At 40.5% G+C, this 20,485-nt stretch overlaps 1 protein-coding gene across 4 annotated transcripts in view; it reads left to right on the top strand.

Moving 5' to 3' along the window:
• LOC114054196 (DNA repair-scaffolding protein-like) overlaps positions 1-20,485 on the top strand; it is a 556,996-nt gene that overhangs the window by 513,194 nt on the left and 23,317 nt on the right. The window lies entirely within an intron of this gene.

The raw sequence follows: 20,485 nt of genomic DNA on the forward strand, positions 1-20,485 counted from the left end.
TTAAGTATGTGAGCATTAAACATCCCCATTCTAAAATAAAATGAAACAAAACAAAACGAAACCCAAAACAACCTAGGAAAATTGCCTTGCCTCAATGTAAATTTTGCTAGTGGAAACAGAAATGTAGTCATATCAAGGTCTGGTGATGGCTAAAGCAAAGAGTGGAATTTTTTTAATTGGAGAAACAGAATTTTTATCTGAGGCATCATCTTTTTCTTTTTTTCTTTTTGAACCTTGGATTCATTTATGTCAAATTTGCTTTATGTTTAATAGATACAACTAAGCCAATAAGAAAGGTAATTTTCATAGGAAATTTTCAAAGATTTCAAACATGAAATCTGAAGGTTAATGAACAAGACAGGAGACACTCAGGGTATACTAAAACAATAGTAATAGAAAATTATTTGTAGACAATGACAAGTTAAAGTAAAATTAAGAAAAGGACAGGAACTAAGAAAAGAGATATTCATCTATGTAATGCAGATCTTAATTATAAGAGCTTACTTACATTACGTTGTCAGCTATTTGCTTCTATGACCATCCTCAAAGAATGGTACCATTTTTTTTTTCTTTTTGGTGAGGCAGTCGGGGTTAAGTGACTTGCCCAGGGTCACATAGCTAGTAAGTGTCAAGTGTCTGTGGCTAGATTTGAACTCAGGTCCTCCTGACTCCCAGGCCAGAGCTCTATCCACTGTACCACCTAGCTGTTGCAGTACCATCTTTTAAAAAAAAAATAACACATTCTTAATTTTTAAACACTGGATTCTTTTCATTTCCTTCCCTCCAAAAAAAAAAAAGTACTAGGATGTCCATTATCACCACCGTTGTTCAATATTGTACTGGAAACATTCGCTTTAGCAATAAGAGAGGAAAAAGAAATTGAAGGTATTAGAACAAGCAAAGAAGAAACAAAGCTATCACTCTTTGCAGATGACATGATGATATACTTAGAGAATCCTAGAGAATCAAGTAAAAAATTACTTGAAATAATAAACAGCTTTAGCAAAGTTGCAGGCTATAAAATAAACCAACATAAATCATCAGCATTTCTATATATTACCAACAAAGCCCAACAGCAAGAGATAGAAAGAGAAATTCCATTTACACTTACCGTAAAAAAAAAACAAAACAACTTACCGTAAACATTATAAAATATTTAGGAGTCTACCTTCCAAAACAAATCCAGGAACTATATGAACACAATTACAAAACACTTTTCGCACAAATAAAGTCAGATCTAAATAATTGGAAAAACATCAGTTGCTCATGGGTAGGCTGAGCTAATATAATAAAAATGACAATTCTACCTAGGCTAATTTACTTATTCAGTGCCATACCAATCAAACTACCAAAAAATTATTTTATGGAGTTAGAAAAAGATTCATTTAGAAGAGCAGAAAGTCCAGAATATCAAGGGAACTAATGAAAAGAAATGCAGGGGAAGGTGACCTAGCCATTCCAGATCTTAAATTGTATTATAAAGCAGCAATCATCAAAACAAAATGTGCTCACTTTCCCTGAATTCCTGCATTTCATTTAACATTCATTCACCTAACAAGTATTTCTTCAACATTTAATGTATGTGCAACATTGTACAAGGTATTTCTGTATCTGTTCTTCATCTTGATCTATTAACTGATTGATTGGAAAAATACTTGTAAGTCAAATGCTACATGTATAATATTGGGTAAGGTACTAGAGAGATACAAAAGAAATTTGACTCAATAATTCTGTCCTAGGGATGGTCAAATTGAGTCAATGGGGTATACCCACATGAAATGGTTAAGATCAATATATTTTCAGTTCTTGGGATCATAGAACAGGGACACCAGTGACAGCTATAGCAATCAAATCTAATTTTTCTGATTATGAAGCTTTTTTGGGGGGGGGGGTGAGGCAGTCGGGGTTAAGTGACTGGCCCAGGGTCACACAGCTAGTAAGTGTCAAGTGTCTGAGACCGGATTTGAACTCAGGTCCTCCTGACTCCAGGGCCGTGAAGTTCTTTATGCTTTTATGCTTTTTATCATCCATTTATATTGTGGTGAAAAGATATCATTGTTATGTTTACATAGTTTTGTGTTCATTTTTTAAGAGGTGTAGCCGCTAGGTAGGGCTGCCAAAGATCATAAAGGGAGTACGACCAGAGACATCTGTTTAACTGTTTCATGTGGTACCTAACACAGTGCCCTACCAAAATAGAATTGTAATAAATATGCTTCTTTTAATAATTACTGACTTCTCTCCTTTGACATTGCCACCACTGGGGTGCAGGCCCTGATCACCTCACACCTTGATTACTGCAATGGCCTGCTGGTGGTTCTGCTGTCTCAAGTCTCTCCCCACTCTAATCTATCCTCCATTCAGTCCCTAAAGTGATTTTCTTAAAATGCAGGCCTGATCATGTTATCTCCTAATCAGTGAACTCCAGTGGCTTCCTGTTGCCTCCAGGAGCAAAACCGAAATGCTCTGTTCGTTGGGCATTCAAGACCCTTCCTAGCCTAGCCCCCTTACCCCCTTCCAGTCTTCTTACACCTCCCTCCCTAACATGTACTCTTCAGTCTAAGGACTGAATTTAATCTAAGGCTGCCTGGGTGTTCCATGCAAAAGACCCTTCATCTCTTGGCTCTGGGCGTTTCTCTGGCTGTCCCCTACGCTTGGAATGCTCTCCCTCCTCCACTCTGACTACTGACCTCCCTGGTTTCCTTCAAGTCCCGACCAAGTCCTACCTCCTACAAGAAACTCTCCCCAACCTCTCTTAATTCCAGTGCCTTCCCTGCCTTAGTAATTTTCTATTTATCCTGTTTATAGCATGCTTTTGTACATATTTGTTTGCATGTGCCCCCCCATTAGATTGTAAGCTTCTTGAGGGCAGGGACTGTCTTTTGACTTAGCACAGGGCCTGGCACTTAGTAAGTTATTAATAAATGTTTATTGAATTGAATTTTAATTGTACCTATCATATAAATAAATCTCCATACACAATAGTCCCACACAATATATTCTCAAAAGCCAAAAGAGTAATGCTCTGTTGTATCTAAATGGTACCCTCAAAGAATCTCAACATGTACACTTCCTTTATGAAACTTTTTCTGACCTCCTCCCCATCCCCCAACTAGAAATGATCCTTCCCTCCCCAAATCTCTCATGCCTCTCTGTTCGGCTTTTTTCACAATTTGGCCTGTACTGTAGTTATTTGTGTACATATCTTATACCCCACTAGGCTGTAGGCCCTTTGGAGGTAGCAGCTGTCATTTTCCATCTCTGTGTCCTCAGGACTTTGTGTCTTAACTCAGAGACATACTGATTATGTGACCCATATGTGACCAAATCCTTCATCAGTGCTCTGAGAGGTTGTCTGAGACTAAGTTGCAGATAAGATGCCGACCTACATTGGTAGAAGGATTTCTTCATCCAGGAATCCTTTATGCTAATGAAGTCACAGGTCCAATGCCTGTCCCCAGGACTTAGTGAACTCCCTTGCACAAAGTAGGCACTAAGCAAATACTGAACTGAATTTCAAATTCTACTTTCTTCATCCCCCTAACCCCGAGGATGGTTAGCATCACTCACCATGAGTGTTGACAAATGGTAGAGACTTTTGAAGGGACTTTATTATGGGTGAAAAAAAAATGAACTTCAGATTCTAAAAGGAGTATTTTTTACTGTACAATGAAAATGCCCTTTGGGTACTGAGATAGTGCCAGTGGTTTGTTATTTTTGGCAAGACTTAGTTTAATGCATTATTAAGTCCTCTTTCCACTTGAGCTATGTTCTCTACATTCTGAAGCAATAGATAGCTCATTCTTTAAGCAAATGACAAGGGGGAGAGTCTAACCTCAGCCTGACTGTGCCCCTTGTAGCCTGATGACCCACAGCACCATAATTTAAGTCTGGAGGAACCTATAGACAGAGGATTACATGGATCCTTTACACACACACACACACACACACACACACACACGCACACGTAACTCCGCATGGTGGAAAATACTGAGCTTGCTTGCAAATATTTGTGGCTGTTACTAAATATTACTACTTCCCTTGATGTGCAAGACACCTTGGGGGTTAAAGCTGTTGCCGTTAATTTCAGATTTTATATGTTCTTCAATAAAGAATAACTAAATCCTCCCATCTGTGCTCAAGGGACCAAACTCACAGGCAACCATCTTCAGAGACCAAGGGAGGATTCACTTACCATTGTTTGTTGTTGTTGTTCAGTCGTTTTTGGTTCTGTCTGACTCTTCGTGACCCCATTTGGGATTTTCTTGATGAAGGTACTAGAGTGATTTTCCATTTCCTTCTCTAGCTCATTTGACAGATGAGGAAACTGAGGCAAACAGGGTTAAGGAACTTGCCCAGGGTCACAGCGAGTAAGTGTCTGAGGCCGGATTTGAACTCATGAAGATGAGTCTTCCTGATTCCAAGCCCAGTGCTCTCTCCACTGTGCCACCTCGCTGCCCCTTACTAGCCATATTGACCCCCTTTTTTCTTTTAAACCTGTTAGCTACTTTAGACTATTGTGTGAGACTGATAACTGAGACTGTTATCCTCTTCCAAATAAGAGGGTCTGTCTTTACGGTGTGATGTGGAAAAGTATAAATTTTCAAAGACCCTTCCTACTTGTTGACGAGGCCCATGTGGACTCTTTACAAATTAAAGCAAGTAAGATAGGAAATAATAGGGGTAGGAAGGTGTCAGTGCTTTCCCCACCCTCTTCCAAACTTTCCTGTTTCTGTAAGGTCGTCACCATCAGTGTCATCTTTAACTCCTCAGAACCACACATCCAGTAAGTTGACGAATCTTGTCTTTTTTTTTTTTTCTTGCTTTTTTTTTGGTGAAGCAGTTGGGGTTAAGTGACTTGCCCAGGGTCACACAGCTAGTAAGTGTCAAGTGTCTGAGGCCAGATCTGAACTCATGTCCTTCTGACTCCAAGGCCAGAGCTCTGTCCACTGCACTAAATCTTGTCATTTCTACCACCACCTCTCTCCCATCTGTCTTCTTTTCTTTACTCACGCAGATGTTGTTCAATCGTTTCAGTCTTGTCTGACTCTTCATGACCCCATTTGGAGATTTCTTGGCAGGGATACTGGAGTGATTTGTCATTTCCTTCTCCAGTTCATTTTACAGATGAGGAAACTGAGGCAGAGTTAAGTGACTTGCCCAGAGTCACACAGCTAGTATCTGAGGTCAGATTTGAACTCAGATCTTCCTGTCGCCAAGCCAGGTATTCTATCCACTACACACCTACCTGCCCCAGGCACACAGGTCCCACCTTATTATGTCAGGCTCTCAACCACTTTTCACCTCAACTTTTCAATAGCCTCCTAAAATTGGTCTCCCTGCCTCATTTCTCTCCTCTTCAATCTATCCTCCACATCTTCTACATAGCTACCAATATCATTTGCCTAAAAAATGACCATGTTACTCCCCTACTTAATAAACCTCTGATAAAACTTTTCTGTTTGTACTTTAAAGCTCTTTACAACTTAGCCCCAACTCACCTTTCTCATTACACATTATGACTCTTCTGCACTCTTTGGTCCAGCCAAATGGGCCTTCTTTATGTTCCTTATACACAACATTCCATATTCTGCCCCAGTCCTTCTACCCTGGCTCTCCCCCATGCCTCAAATGCACTCCCACCTTACCTCTACTTCTTAGAATCCCAAGTTTCCTTCAAGTTTTATCTCAAGTACAACCTTCTACTACAGGAGGCCTTTTCTCATTCCCCAAATCTCTTGTGCCTTACCTGCCTCCACCAAAACATCTGTTTTGTATTTATGTATCTCTTCCCCCCACCTCCAATAGAATGTAAGCTCCTAGAGACCAGGAATTGTTTCCCTTTTGTTTTTGTCTTATGTCCTCTGTGCCTGGCATGTAATGGGTGCCTAATAAGTGAGAGTTGATAGTCTATAGTCCTTGTGAAGGGATCCTAGGATTTTGAGCTGGAAGAGACACTAGAAATCACCTAGTTCTCCTTAAACAAAGACCAAGAGGGTTGAAGTCATTTACTCAAGGTCATACAGATGTGTAAGTGAACCCAAGTTTTCTGACTCTGGCTCAACGCCCTGCTATTGCCTCATCTAGACAGAGCCAATGGGCTATTGTTCAATTATTATATTAATCAATAAATAAATAAACATTTATTGAGCACCTTCTGTGTGCCAGGTAAGTGCTAGGGATACAGAAAGAGGCTAAACACAGTCCCTGCCCTCAAGGAAGTGAAAAGTTATTTCTTCTGTTGTCCTGTATCCCCTGAGTGATGTAGACTCCTGTTTGTGGCTGAATTAGTTCTATTTAGTCTCTCTTTTTTTTCTTTTCTTTTCTCATTCTGCTTGTTAAATACACTGTAAGGAAAAGATTTTCTTTGGCTGTTGTTCTTAATGTTGATTTTTTTTCTTGATCTCTTTAATTGAGGCTGCTTAAAGATTATCACTGGCCCTTCCTTCATGAGTTATATTTATTGTACTGATAATGGAAGAGATGAGCCCCTGCCCCAGGAGTGCTGTATGTATTGTTTATTTTAGTTCCACAGGGAAACGGGATTAAAGTGCACTCACAGTTTGTGATTAAAAATTATGGGGCTTGGATTGCAATACTTTAACAAAGATGCCCTGAGAACAAAGCTTCTTCAAACAGAGTTAGACCAGGCTTGCAAGCTTTGGAGAACATTTTGTTGTTTGCAAGGGCTGAAGAGGGAAAGAAAGTGAGTGGCACTGTCTCTGGTTCGGGCCTGGCTAGGAGGAGAGCTGGGTGTTTGGGGCTAAAGCAGAAAATACTACTTGGATAGGCTGTGGCGATCCATGTGCAGCTTTGACCGTCACTGAGCTAGTTACCATCCTGAGAAGGGCAAAAGTGACCTCTGCAGTAGGTCTACCATAGCCTACCTTGCTTGGTGAGAAGGAAAGGAAGGAGTGTGTGCTCTACCATAGTGTAATAATACCTTGTGCCAACTCTCTGATTTCTAGCTCTGATGATGGTAATAATAAGTAGCAGCTAGGTGGTGCAGTGGATAGAGCTCGAGGCCTGGAGTCAGGAAGACTCATCTTCCTCAGTTCAAATCTGGCCTCAGATACTTACTAGCTGTGTGACCCTGGGCAAGTCACTTAACCCTGTTTGCCTCAGTTTCCTTAAAATGAGCTAGAGAAGGAAATGGCAAACTACTCCAGTATCTCTGCCAAGAAATCCCCAAATGGGGTCACGAAGAGTCAGACGCAACTAAACAACAACAAAAAAATAATTTCTGATAATAAAATGTCATTGGAATCCTTCCTTATTGTTAATAGACATGTTACCAGCCTCAATTTCCACATCTACAAAATAAGCATTATAATAGCACCCACTTCCCAGAGTCTAGTATGAGGTTCAAATGAGGTAACACATGTAAAGAGTTTTGTACACCTTGAAGCACTATGTAAATGCTAGTTATTTTATTACTATGGTTTGAAATCTTCAAGAGTATTGGCTAGTACATTGGCTACACCTTGCTTTTTGCTGTGAGCTCATGAAAATTTGTATGTAAATAATTTGGACCTTCCGAGGATTTGGTGATTTAACTGGTGGGAGTGCTCTCTTCACCCTTTGCCATCCCTTCTCACCTTCTCATCCTGGGGGATTCTTTCCTTTCATTAATCCTCCATAAAAGATTCTTCCTCTTGCTCTTTTAATGTGCTTGAGGTACTCGTATTCATTTGTTATCTCTCGTTTTTGTTATGTGACTGGCTCACCCTTTCTCGTCAAATTTCTCCTCAGTAAGGTTTTCTATTCTGTTTCTCACTTACAGCATTGTTAGTGTGCTTCAGGCTTCCCATTGATCTTTGGGTCACCTGTGAACTTGATGTTTCGGAGATCCTGGTGTTGCGTAATGTCCAGCCATGTAGCATCACTAGGAGAACGTTTGTGCTTAAAGGAGGGGAGGGGGTGGCATTTGTAGCAGCAAGTAGTTTGGGATCGTCAGAAGCACTTTTCAAACTTCCCAAAAATAATCCTCTTCACTAACCTACTACTCTGATGTACCAGTGTGGCTTGTAGGTGACCTCGGGGTCTTGAAAGTTATCTCAGTGAAACTCAGCCCTTGGTAGGCTCTGTCGCATGAAAAGACTTTGAGGAGGGACCCAGTGTGATGCATGTCCGTTTTGCAAGGACTGACCTAGCTGAATTTGAAGAGATTCGTCATCATGTTGGCTTCAGGGTCATGGATTTTTTAGCTGCAGCAATTCTTAAACACCACCTACTAACTTAGAGAGCAACTGAGATCTATTCTAATAGAGGGCCTATACACATCAAGTCATTTGCAGTTCTATGTAATCTCTTACCATTCAATTCTGGGCTTATACCAAAAAAAGTGTGTGTGTGTGTGTGTGTGTGTGTGTGTGTGTGTGTGTGTGTGTGCGTGCATGAGCCCACGCATATGTGTATGTACTAAATCAAAGACTACCTGTCCAAGCGATGATCAGAGTCTGGAGAAGTTGAATTTTTTATTCACTTTGTCATCCCTGTACAGATATAGACCCAATCTCTTTTGTATTGCTCTGTGTTTCACTAGGGTGACTTTATAGCTTTATTCCCCTCAGCAAAATGCAATCAAACTTTTATAAACTGAATCTAACTTTAAGTATAATAGAGAACCTTGCTGATTAAAGAAATACCATTGTGAATTTGCCTATTAATAGGATGATTTCTTCTTTTTTTTTGTATTAATATTGCTTTTTTTATCTTGAGTTTACTTAAGAATAAGGCACACCAGTAAATGCCCAAGGAAATACCTAAACAGTCAACTTTTGATAAATTGTAATGAAAAGATTCCCAGTGGTAAACCAGAGCTCTCAAATACTATGCAGGCATACCCACCTATCATAATCCTGTGCTGGCTATTCCTGTCCGCAATTCCTACCGGCGACATCTGAAGGTTGCCAATCATATCCTGGCATAGAAAAGGGATTAAGAAGAGGGGGACAAAAGACTCTGTGTGTGTGTGTGTGTGTAGAAAGAGCAATTTGGCATATGTGTAAATATATTCAACTCTAAGCAGTACGGTACGATGAGTATTGGCCACACCACAGTGCTCAGAGGAGGGCGAGATCAGTTAAGACTTCTTGAAGAAAACAGCGTTTAAACTGAACCTTAAAAAATGGATAGGAATTAGACAAATAGAGCTGACCAATTAATAAAAAGTTTGCAGACCATTCCAACTAGAAAATTGTTCCAATATAGGAGGCCTTTAAAAAACTTCTTTATTTAATTTGATTTTTACTTTTAGGTTTTGTCATCATTACAAAACCCTTTGCAACCATCTTGCTGGCCAGTAGAGCTAAGTCAATCAAATGTGCAAACACAGCTGTTATCACAAAGTGTACCTCTGCTCAGGCAAGACTACAGTGCTGCCAGATATCCTGATAAGAACCAGTCTAACTAGGGATTTAAAAAAGAAAAAAAAAACAGCCTCAGCTGCAAAATAGGAAACCAAGATTGGTCATGCCACCCACTCATGAACTCCCACATCCAATCAAGTTCCTTGGCCCAGTCACAGACTTCCATTGAGTACAAGGACTCTGAGCCTTCATCCTGCAATTACCATGCAGGGCCCTGCCAAGGTTAGCCCAGCTTTAACTCCTTCATGTTAACTGTGACATAGTAATTAATTAAATTTAAATTTCATTTCATTTATGTGCTAAGAAGAGCCATATTTCCTTTCTTCCATCCTTTCAGCTTCTTCCTCTTCCTTCTTTTTTCTTCCCTTCTTCTCTATCTCCCTGAGCCTCCAACACACCCACTTTCCATCTGAGCTCCTTATGGTCCTTTTCCACGGATGCCTAAGGAATCCCCTGAGGAATCCATGGAATGGACTTGCAGCTTTCTAGCAGTGACCTGAGGGTACTATAATGTGTTTCAGGTGGAAGGGACCTTAAACCCCTTCATTTTGCTAAGGAAACTAAAGCCCACAGAGGTCAAGTGATTTTCCCCCCACCAAAGGTACAGAAGCAGTATGAGGCATTGCTTGGCTATAGAAACTCACATCTTCTGTCTCCTGGACCATATTCCCTCCAATCCACCACACCACCAGCGTCTTGTCTCGGTGTCATGTGAATCACAGGACTGTACTAATTTTAGTGACTTGCTCAGTTTTGAACATTTACCCTGGGCTGGGTCAGAAAGATACTTGTGGAAGTCTAACTGTGAGTGATTCAAAGGCCCTTATGAAGATGGTACCTTTATGGAATCCCTGTGAGTAAAGTGTTGTAGTAAATACTAAAATTTGTGAATATACCCATCTTTTTTCCATATCAACTGGGGAGTTATTGATCTTAGGGTACCTAAAATTTAATTATTTTCTTTTTCTTTCTAAAATTGACTAAGTAGATTAGTATAGTAAAAATTTCACTAGACTTGGACCCAGTTGACTTGGGTTCAAATCCCAGTTCTGCTACTTATAGCTGTGTGACCCTGGGCTAGTCACTTAACCCTGTTTGCTTCAGTTTCCTCTTCTAGGAAATGAGCTAGAGAAGAAAATGGCAAACCAGTCTAGTATCTTTGCCAAGAAAACCTCAAATGGGGTCATGAAGACTCAGACATGACTGAAACAACATTGGGACAGCATACTCTTCTTGTATTGGCTTATCTCACCTCTAGCCTGATACCTTTTTTCTCCTTATTCTATAAAGAATAGGACTAGATTGAAATAGTATTTTATGTGCAAAGATGGAAAATGGAACAATAGCTACAGTTCTATAACACCTTTTAGAAGAGAAGGAAAATACTTTTATTTTTCTATAGCGCTAACTGTTGATCTCCAAATGAAAGCAATAAAAATGTTAAGTGCTTCATCCCTTCAATCAGGAAATGTAACAGGGTGCATGGGCAGGTAGGGGGCGCCATAGTGCACAGAGTGCTGGGCCTAGAGTCAGGAAGACTCGTGTTCCTGAGTTCAAATCTGGCCTCAGACACTTACTAGTTATATGACCGTGGGCAAGTCACTTAACCCTGTTTGCCTCAGTTTCCTCATCATTAAAATGAGCTGGAAAAGGAAATGGCAAACCATTCCAGTATCTTTGCCAAGAAAACCCCAAATGGGGTCATAAAGAGTCAGAAAACAACTGAACAATAATGAGGTACATAGGTGAACATAGAAAAGATTTAAAGACTTTTCAGAGAAACTTTGAAATTAAATATCTAAGTTCTACTACTGGTCAAATTGACTTAATCACATAGCCTGCAGCATGGTGTAGTAGAAGGTAGACATTTCATAAATTCCTGTTGAGTTGAATTGAATTGAAATAACCATCAGCCCAAGAATCAGAAATACTGGGTTTAAGTCATGACACTGACTAGCTGTGTGACCTTGGGCAAATAACTTGATGTCTCTGAATCCTTGTTTTCTTGTCTATAAAAGAGGATGATAATAATACTTGCCTAGCTGTTATGAGGAAGGTGCTTTGTCAACCTTAAAGGACTACAAAAATATGAAGAATGCTTATTACCATTTTTCTACTTTGGATTTATTCTTTAAGCTAGAACAAACCATTTAATCCAATTGATATTTTTAGGCACTACCAATCCTATGGTGGTCAATACTAGTATCTACCCTAACATATTGTGAACATTGATTACTGTTGGTAATGAAATTATTAGCACTAACTTCTTCCTTTTCATCATTATTTACAAGCATTTATAGTAATTTTTTTGTTTCGTAGTATTTTCATTTAACATTCCTCAAAAGACTTAGAACAACATTGGTTTTTTTCTGTCTTACATGTGAAGAAAATGAAACATTTTTTTTTTAATTCAGAAAATATCTGTTAAGTGCCTAACTGGGTACAGAGCTTTATGCTAGACACTGTGATATGATAAGGTGTGGTCTCTGACCTCTGGGAACTTATAGTATGGTAAGGAAAACAAGACACACAGCTCCTATAATTAGTGTGCCATGTAGTTAGTTATCTGTGTATTAAAGAAATTCCAAACAACCTACTATGTGAATTCCAAGGAGGAAGGTTGTTATTAACGGAGAGAATCAGGGAGGTTTCCTGAAGGAGGTCACATTTTTGTAGAACTTTAAGGGACAGGTAGGCATCTGGCAGGTAAAAACGAGAAAGGAGGGTTTTCTGGGCATTGGAGCAGCGCATGGAGCTTAAGTGACAAAAAGGGGAGATGCTTATTTGGAGGGCTTAGAGAAAAACAATATGAGATAAGGCTGAGAGGGAAGCCACCAGATTGTAGAGGGCCTTGAATGCCAGGCTAAGAAAATTGAACTTTACTTCATAAACAGCATTGAAACACTGGAGATCTTTGAGTTTCAGAGTGATGGGAACATATATAGGGAATATTACCAAATAGGGAAGGTTAGTCTTGTTAGAAAGCTATTATATGCATATTATATTTCAAGGAGGTGGAGAGACAGAGAGAATTTGGAACTGAAAATAAAAATTTTAAATTAAAAAAAGCCATTATGATAGTCCAACTTTAATGATGACCTAAATTATTTTAGTGGCTGTAGGACTATAGTAAAGGAGGAATATGAAAGAGATATTTCAGTGGTAGATTCAACAGTACTTGGTAACTGACTGGATATGAAAGATGAAGAAAAGGAATGAGTCCACCAAGATTTCAGACACTGGGAGACTAGGTGAATGGCAGTGCCCCTGAAAGAAATAGTGAAGTCAAAAGAAGAAGCAAGTGTTAGTAATAGTTGATTAGCAGGGTTTGGGATAAGCTTGTTTTGAGGTACTGGTGGGGCATTTAGATAGAAGGTCCTATAGCCAGTCATTCAGATGTATGGGGCCAATACTTAGAAGGCAGCATGGTTGGATTCAATTATCATCTCTATGCAAATGATTCCAAGATCTACATATCCATCCCTGGTCTTTCTGCTGAAATACAAGTCACACATCCTCAAGTGCCTCTTGTCCAATTCAAAGCGAATATCCTCCAGGCACCTCAAACTCAATATGTCTAAAACAGAACTAAAACCCTCCTATCTGCATTTCCCGATCACTTTTTTTTTTTTTTTTTTTTGCTTTTTGGTGAGGCGGCTGGGGTTAAGTGACTTGCCCAGGGTCACATAGCTTAGTAAGTGTTATGTGTCTGAGGCTGGATTTAAGCTCAGGTCCTTCTGACTCCAAGGCCAGAGCTCTATCTGCTGAGCCACTTTGCTGCCCCTTCCCTATCACTTTTAAGGGTACCACATCAACCCAGTCACCCAGACCTTCAACCTCAATGTCATATACTCATCTTCTTGCTCTCATTCACCTCAAATATCCCATCCATTGTCAAATCTTCTCATTTCTACCTTCACCACATCTCTAGCACATATTCCCTTCTCTCTATCCATACAGCTGTTGTTATTATTGCTCTTGGTCATTTGTTCTCAAAGAGGACTGCAAAAAAATATAACATTTATGTAGCACTTGCTATGTGCCAAAAGAGGAAGACGAAATTCATTAACTCTGAACTAAGAGTTACTCAGAGAGTAGCTACTCAGCCAAAAGTGAGGGGCTGCAGAATATCAGGGGTTTTGCCCTGGGCTCCCTTATCTTCTTGGTCTACATTCTTTCTTGGTGACTTGAACAGTCATGGGTTCAATTACCAATTACCTTGACCTTTTTAAAGTTAAGGACTTTCTAGTTCTCACTTTGACTGAGGCAACACCCATTCAGTGATTAAGGCTGGTTAAGGACAGCTACAAACCTAGTGAAGGCCCCTGTCACTTCTTGCCTGCCATACTACAACCAGCCTTCTAACTGATCTCGCAGCCTCTGATCTCTCCTCCAAATCATCTTCCACTCAATGCCTAAGATGATTTCTCTAAAGTGTAGGTCTAACCATGCCATTCTCCTCTGATCAAGGAGTTCCAGTTATGACCTCCAGAATCAGATATAAAGTCCTCTGTTTGACATTTAAAACTCTTCAAAACCTGACCCCTTCCCAACTTTTTATATTTTACTACCCTCCATGCATTGTATGATCTAGATTTTTTGTTGTGCCTGGAACCTATGTGCCTGGAATGCTGTGCCTCTCTCCTTCACTCTTATGCTTCCTTCAGGACTCAGCTCAGATCTCTCTTTCTGCAGGAGGCCTTTCCTGGTTTCTATAGTTACTAATGTCTTCCCTTTTCAACACTTTTCAACATGTGTGTACCAGCATATTTGTGCCATATCCCCCATTAAAAAGTATGCTTCTTGATGGCAGGGAGTGTTTTTTGCCTTTCTTTGTATCCTTAGTGTCTGGGCACATAGGAAGTGTTTAATAAATGCTCTCTGACCAACCATAGTGATGCCAGTGTTTAATAATAACATTTATATAGCACTTGCTATGTGCCAGGCATTGTGCTGAGCACTTTATTAGTTCATTTGATCCTCAAGAGAGCCCTTGGAGGTAGGTGCCATTATCATCCCCATTTTACAGATGAGGAAACTGAGACAAACAGAAGTTAAGTGACTTGCCCAGAATCATTCATCTCGTAAGTATCTGAAGCCAGATTTGAACTCAGGTCTTCTTAACTCCAGGGCCAGATGCTCGATCCACTGAACCACCTAACTGTTAGAAGTTGGAGCATTGCCCCAGTAATTGTGAATTATTAGACACTGCCTTCTGGCTACAGACTAACTGAACTTTATTATTAGCTGTTGTTGACTTCAGTCTGCCTTTCATCCTAGTGACTTAACCATTTGAAGTAGTTTTGCAAGTTTAATTTCATTAATTAGTGCCACTTTTCCAAAATCAGAGACTATTGTTCCTGTAACATCCTCCAGCTCTAATTAAATAATAATCATTTGTTCATGTGTGTACTGCACGAATTATTTTAATTGACAAGGCTGGATTCTTGCTCACAATCCTATTGTCTCCTCTCCAGATCAATTTCTTCCTCTTATTCGTTCTCCTCGGAGTAAGGCAGCTTGTCCACCACAGTCACTGAAAAAGATCCCACTTCTTTCTTTTTTCTAAAAAACTTGTACCACATTTTGCATTTTCCCTCCTCTTTTATTAATTTCAACACTTTCCAACCAAGGTAGCCTGTTTGTTTGGTTGCTTTTTTTTTTTTTTGTCATTGTATAAGTGACATCCAGAAACCTTCTAACCCATCCTTGTAACATTATTTTATGGGTCAAAGTTTTCAGCGTTTTGCCTGTATTAGGGACCTCACTGATTCATAATACCCAGTAGGGAAAGTATCTGATTTTACTAGTTGGTCTTAGAGTCATGGTCATACTCCTCCAGAAAGCAGGCAGGCTTTTACTCACTTGATTATGGCGTGACTAGTTTTTTTCCCATTTTGGTGAGAGAAGGGAATAGCAATGGACTTTGGGGTGAGGGCTATTTATCCACTTGTGGTGTCCACCTTGACCCAACTCTTTACCTGTAGCTCCAAGAAGCTGTAGCATGTGCAGTGGCTACACTCCAGTAAACCATCATGGCAGATGGGCTAAACCAGGTTGAGGGTAACCAACAGGCCTCAAACCTGTTGGCGAGTGAAAGCATGTGAAGACTTTCCCCAGAAGAATGGGTGGTTGAGAATAATTTGTTCCAACGGACATGAAGGTGGCTGAAGCAGGCACAGTGGAGTGAGTGCTTAGAGCTCGATCAGTCAAAGACACCAAGGTCATCCACTTCACATCAGGCCAAAACCAGTTGTCTTGATTTTTGTCCTGCTACTGGACTTCAATGATTCAAGAAGAAAGCATGAGGTTGACTTTGTGCAACTCTGCCTCACTTAAATCCAATTCACAGTCTAGTTAAGACATCACCCCTTGATGTCACTGGTCCTCTTTGAAAACGAAGGAGGAACAGCAACAATGGAACACTATCCCCACATGCTTCTTAATAGTTTGGTAGCATGTAGAGAGGGCAGCTAGGTGGTACAGTGGATAGAATGCCTTGCCTGGTAGTCAGGAAAATTCTCAGATACTTCATGATATGCTGCCCACCCAGGGCCTCATCACTGAAGCAGTTATCGTAGGCACTTTACCTCCAAATTTGGATGCTTCTAAAATGTATTGCCTGCTTGCATCCATATTCTCGATCCTATTGGCACTTTGCATCTGACTTGAAGGAGGGAAGAATTCAAAGCTACTTTTAATGTAATTTGGATGATTTTAAGAAGCATCTCTGTTATTTTACCAGGGACCTTACTGGTTGCATTGTGTGTCTGTGTGTATGTATATACGTGTGGGTACGTTCTTAATATCTTTACTTGTTAAGAATCAGAGTTCCCCAGGAAGGAAACTGACACCCAAATTTTGATTAACCAGTATTTACCAAGTGATGACACTGTGTGGACCATTGTACTAGGTGAAATACACAAAGAAATGGAAGATAAACTCAGCCCTTTGATGGACTTAGAGACTATTGGGGCAGGCAGGGTGTGCACAGGTAAAGGTATAGAAATGCTTTTTAAAATACTTCTAAAAAAAATCTAAGTACATATAAATGATACACTTTATAATAAATGAGATGATATTTGTGAAGTACTTAACACAGTGCCTGGCATATAGTAGGAGCTTAATCAATGCTTATTCCCTTCCCTGCTCCCTAATAATAATAGTCTACCTTTCCATAGAACTTTTAGGTTTGGAAAACACTATTCTCACAGTAGCTTTTTTAAAGATAAATAACATCTGTGTTATGATCCATGTTTTACAGATGAAGCTCAGAGAGTTTAAATGACTTGCCTCTGGTTACAAAGCTGGTGTTTATCTGAGGTTTAATTCAGTAGGTCGCCTGACTCCAAGTTCAAGACTCTTTCCACAACACAACAGTCTACATATCTCTTCTCCCTTTTGTGGCTTTGTTGTTATTCATCCTCCATTTTTTAAGAGGATCAGTGACATCACTGGGTGATGTCTTAGCTTTCACATGAATTAGATCTAAATGAAGCAGAGCTGTACCAAGTCCTCAGCCTCACTCTCTCCTCCAGAGTCATCAAAGGCCAATGGCAGGACAGAAGTCAAGATGACTGGTGATGGCCTGGGATGCAGTGGATGATCTTGGCATCTTTGATGCCTGACCAAGCTCTAAGCACTCCACAGTACCTGCTTCAACTGCCTTCGTGGCCGTTGGAACAAATTGTTCTCACCCACCCATTCCTCCAGGGGAAGTCTTCACATGCTTGGGATAGACATCCCCCTAACTCACTGACAGTTGAGGTCTGTTGGTTACCCTCAGCCTGGTTCAGCCAGACTGCTGAGACAGTTTCCTGGGCATGTGGCCACTGCACATGCTACAGTTTCGTGGAGCCTCAGGTGAGAGCTGGATGAAGACTAACACCAAAGGTGGCTGAGCAGCCCTGAGAAGGGCAGGACAAGCCCTCCTACTAGAGCTGCTAGTCCTCCCTAAAACTCCCTGAGAAGGCCCTCTAGTCCTGATGCCTCTACTTCCTTTTCTCTCACTCTCTTTTATTTCTTCAGTCTAGCTTCTGACCTCATCATGCAACTGTAACTGCTTTCTCCAAAGTTACCAATGATCTCCTCACTGCCAAATCTCATGGACTTTTTTTTTCAATCCTCAACCATATTGACCTCTCAGAAGCCTTTGACACTGGAATTACCCTCTCCTCCTGGATACTCTCTAGATTTCTGTGACATTATTCTGGTTCTTCTCCTATCTGTCTGACCACTCCTTCTCAGTCTCCCTCGCTAGATCTTCATTCAGGTCATAGCCTCTAAATGTAGGTATCCCCAAGGCCTCTGTCCTGGACCTTCTTCTCTTTTCCCTCTATACTTTTTCACTTAATCTCATCACTTCCCATAGTTTAAGAGATCATTTCTATACTGATCATTCTCAGATCTACTTATCTCTCTAACCTCCAGGCTTGTATCTCCAAGTACTCATTAGAAATCTCAAACTGGGGGTGAAGCCAAGATGGCAGAGTAAAAGCAGTGACTTGCTTGAGCTGTCCCCTAAGTCCCTCCAAATACCTCTAAAAAATGGCTCTAAACAAATTCTAGAGCAGCAGAACCCACAAAAAGACAGAGTGAAATAAGTTTACAGCCCAAGACAACCTGGATGGTTGATTGGAAAGGTCTATTACACTGGGCTGGGAGAGGAGCAAAGTTCAATGTGAGTACGCAGGCAAACACCAGGCCTCAGCAAACCTGGAGCAGGACTCAGGGGACTGAATCACAGGCAGCTGTGGTGGTTTCCAGATTTCTCAACCCACAAACACTGAAGACAACTTAGAAGGTCAGTAGGAAAGGTCTGTGACCACAGTGAGAGAAAAACTCAGTCCCAGCCCTAGTCCTGACACAGCCCCAGGGCAGCGGCTGCTTCCAGAGCTCTAGGCCCATAGATGAGGGGGAATCGAGTGGCTGATCAGAGGAGGATTTTAGGGATCTCTTTGCTGGTGCTGAGACAGGAATCTCTGGCTTTGCCCGTGCTTGGATCTGGGTCACAGTTCTGGGTGGTGGTCCTGGGTTGAGAAGGAGCACTGACATGGTGGAGCTCGTAGTGGCAGTGGAGAGAGAATCCTCCTCACAGTTCAGAGGCAGAAAAGAGTGCTTGTTGTCACTCATACACTAGAGCACAGGCCAGGAAAGGAATAAACACTCCTTAGAACACACCACTTTGGAAGAACGGAAAATTTACAGATCCCTAGAAGTATCTCTGAAAACAGCTGCACAAAACCCCCAAAGCTTGGGACAGTACATTCTCCACACTGGAAGTAGACTCCTACCTTAACAAAGAGTTTATAACTCAAGTAATTAGCTGGGATCATGAGCAAACTGCACCAAAAAAAAGTCAGACCATAGAATCTTTCTTTGGTGACAAAGAAGATCAAAACATAAGACCAGAAGAAGACAACACAGTCAAAGCTCCTACATCCAAAACCCCCAAGAAAAATATGAATTGGTCCCAGGCCATGGAAGAGCTCAAAAAAGATTTTGAGAAGTAAGTAAGAGAAGTAGAGGAAAAACTGGGAAGAGAAATGAGTGATGCAAGAAAATCATGAAAAACAAGTCAACAGCTTGCTAAAGGAGACCCAAAAAAATACTGAAGAAAATAACACCTTAAAAAATAGCCTAACCCAAATGGCAAAAGAAGTTCAAAAAGCCAATGAGGAGAAGAATGCCTTAAAAGGCAGAATTGGCCAAATGGAAAAGGAAGTCCAAAAGCTCACTGAAGAAAATACTTCCTTAAAAATTAGAATGGAGTAAATAGAAGCTAGTGACTTTATGAGAAATCAAGACTTTGTAAAACAAAGCCAAAAGAATGAAAAAATAAAAGACAATGTGAAATAGCTCATTGGAAAAATAACTGACCTGGAAAATAGATCCAGGAGAGATAATTTTAAAATTATTGAACTATCTGAAAGCCATGATCAAAAAAAGAGCCTAGACATCATCTTTCAAGAAATTATCAATGGGAGCAGCTAGGTGGCACAGTGGATAGAGCACCGGCCCTGAAGTCAAGAGGACCTGAGTTCAAATCTGGCCTCAAACCAAACAGTTGATGCTTACTAGCTGTGTAACCCTGGGCAAGTCACTTAACCCCAATTGCCTTTAAAAAAAAAAAAAAAGACAGAAATTATCAAGGAAAACTGCCCTGATATTCTAGAACCAGAGGGCAAAATAGAAATTGAAAGAATCCACCGATCACCTCCTGAAAGAGATCCCCAAAGGAAAACTCCTAGGAATATTGTAGCCAAATTCCAGAGTTCCCAGGTCAAGGAGAAAATATTGCAAGCAACCGGAAAGAAACAATTCAAGTATTGTTGAAACACAATCAGGATAACACAAGATTTAGCAGCTTCTACATTAAGATTGGATTGGAGGGCTTGGAATATAATATTCTGGAGGGCAAAGGAGATAGGATTACAACCAAGAATCACCTACCCAACAAAACTGAGTATAATCCTTCAGGGGAAAAATGGACATTCATTGAAATAAAGGACTTTCAAGCATTCTTGATGAAAAGACCAGAGCTGAATAGAACATTTGACTTTCAAATACAAGACTCAAGAGAAGCATGAAGAGGTAAACAGGAAAGAGAAATCATAAGGAACTTATTAAGGTTGAACTGTTTACATACCTGCATGGATAGATGATATTTGTAACTCATGAGACCTTTGTCAGTATTAGGGTAGTTGGAGGGAAAAAATTTATATGTATAGAGAGATACATAGCTAGCTAGCTAGCTAGCTAGATAGATAGATAGATAGATAGATAGATAGATAGAGGGCACAAGGTGAGTTGAAGATGAAGGGGTGATATCTGGAGAATAAAATTAAGGGGTGAGAGAGGATTATACTGGGAGAGGGAGAAAGGGAAAGGTAGAATGGGGTAAATTATCTCACATAAAACAGACAAGAAAAGGCTTTTACAGTGGAGGGGAAGTGGGGGAAGGTGAGAGGGAATGAGTGAATCTTATTGTCATCGGATTTGGCTTAAGGAAGGAATAACATACACGCTCAATTGGGTATGGAAATCTATCTTACCCTACAGGAAAATAGCGGGGCAAGGGGACAAGAAAGCAGGGGGATGATAGAGGGGAGGGC

This window comes from Vombatus ursinus, unplaced genomic scaffold (assembly GCF_900497805.2).
Source record: "Vombatus ursinus unplaced genomic scaffold, bare-nosed wombat genome assembly UNPS02014812.1, whole genome shotgun sequence".
NCBI classification, from domain to species: Eukaryota; Metazoa; Chordata; class Mammalia; order Diprotodontia; family Vombatidae; genus Vombatus; species Vombatus ursinus.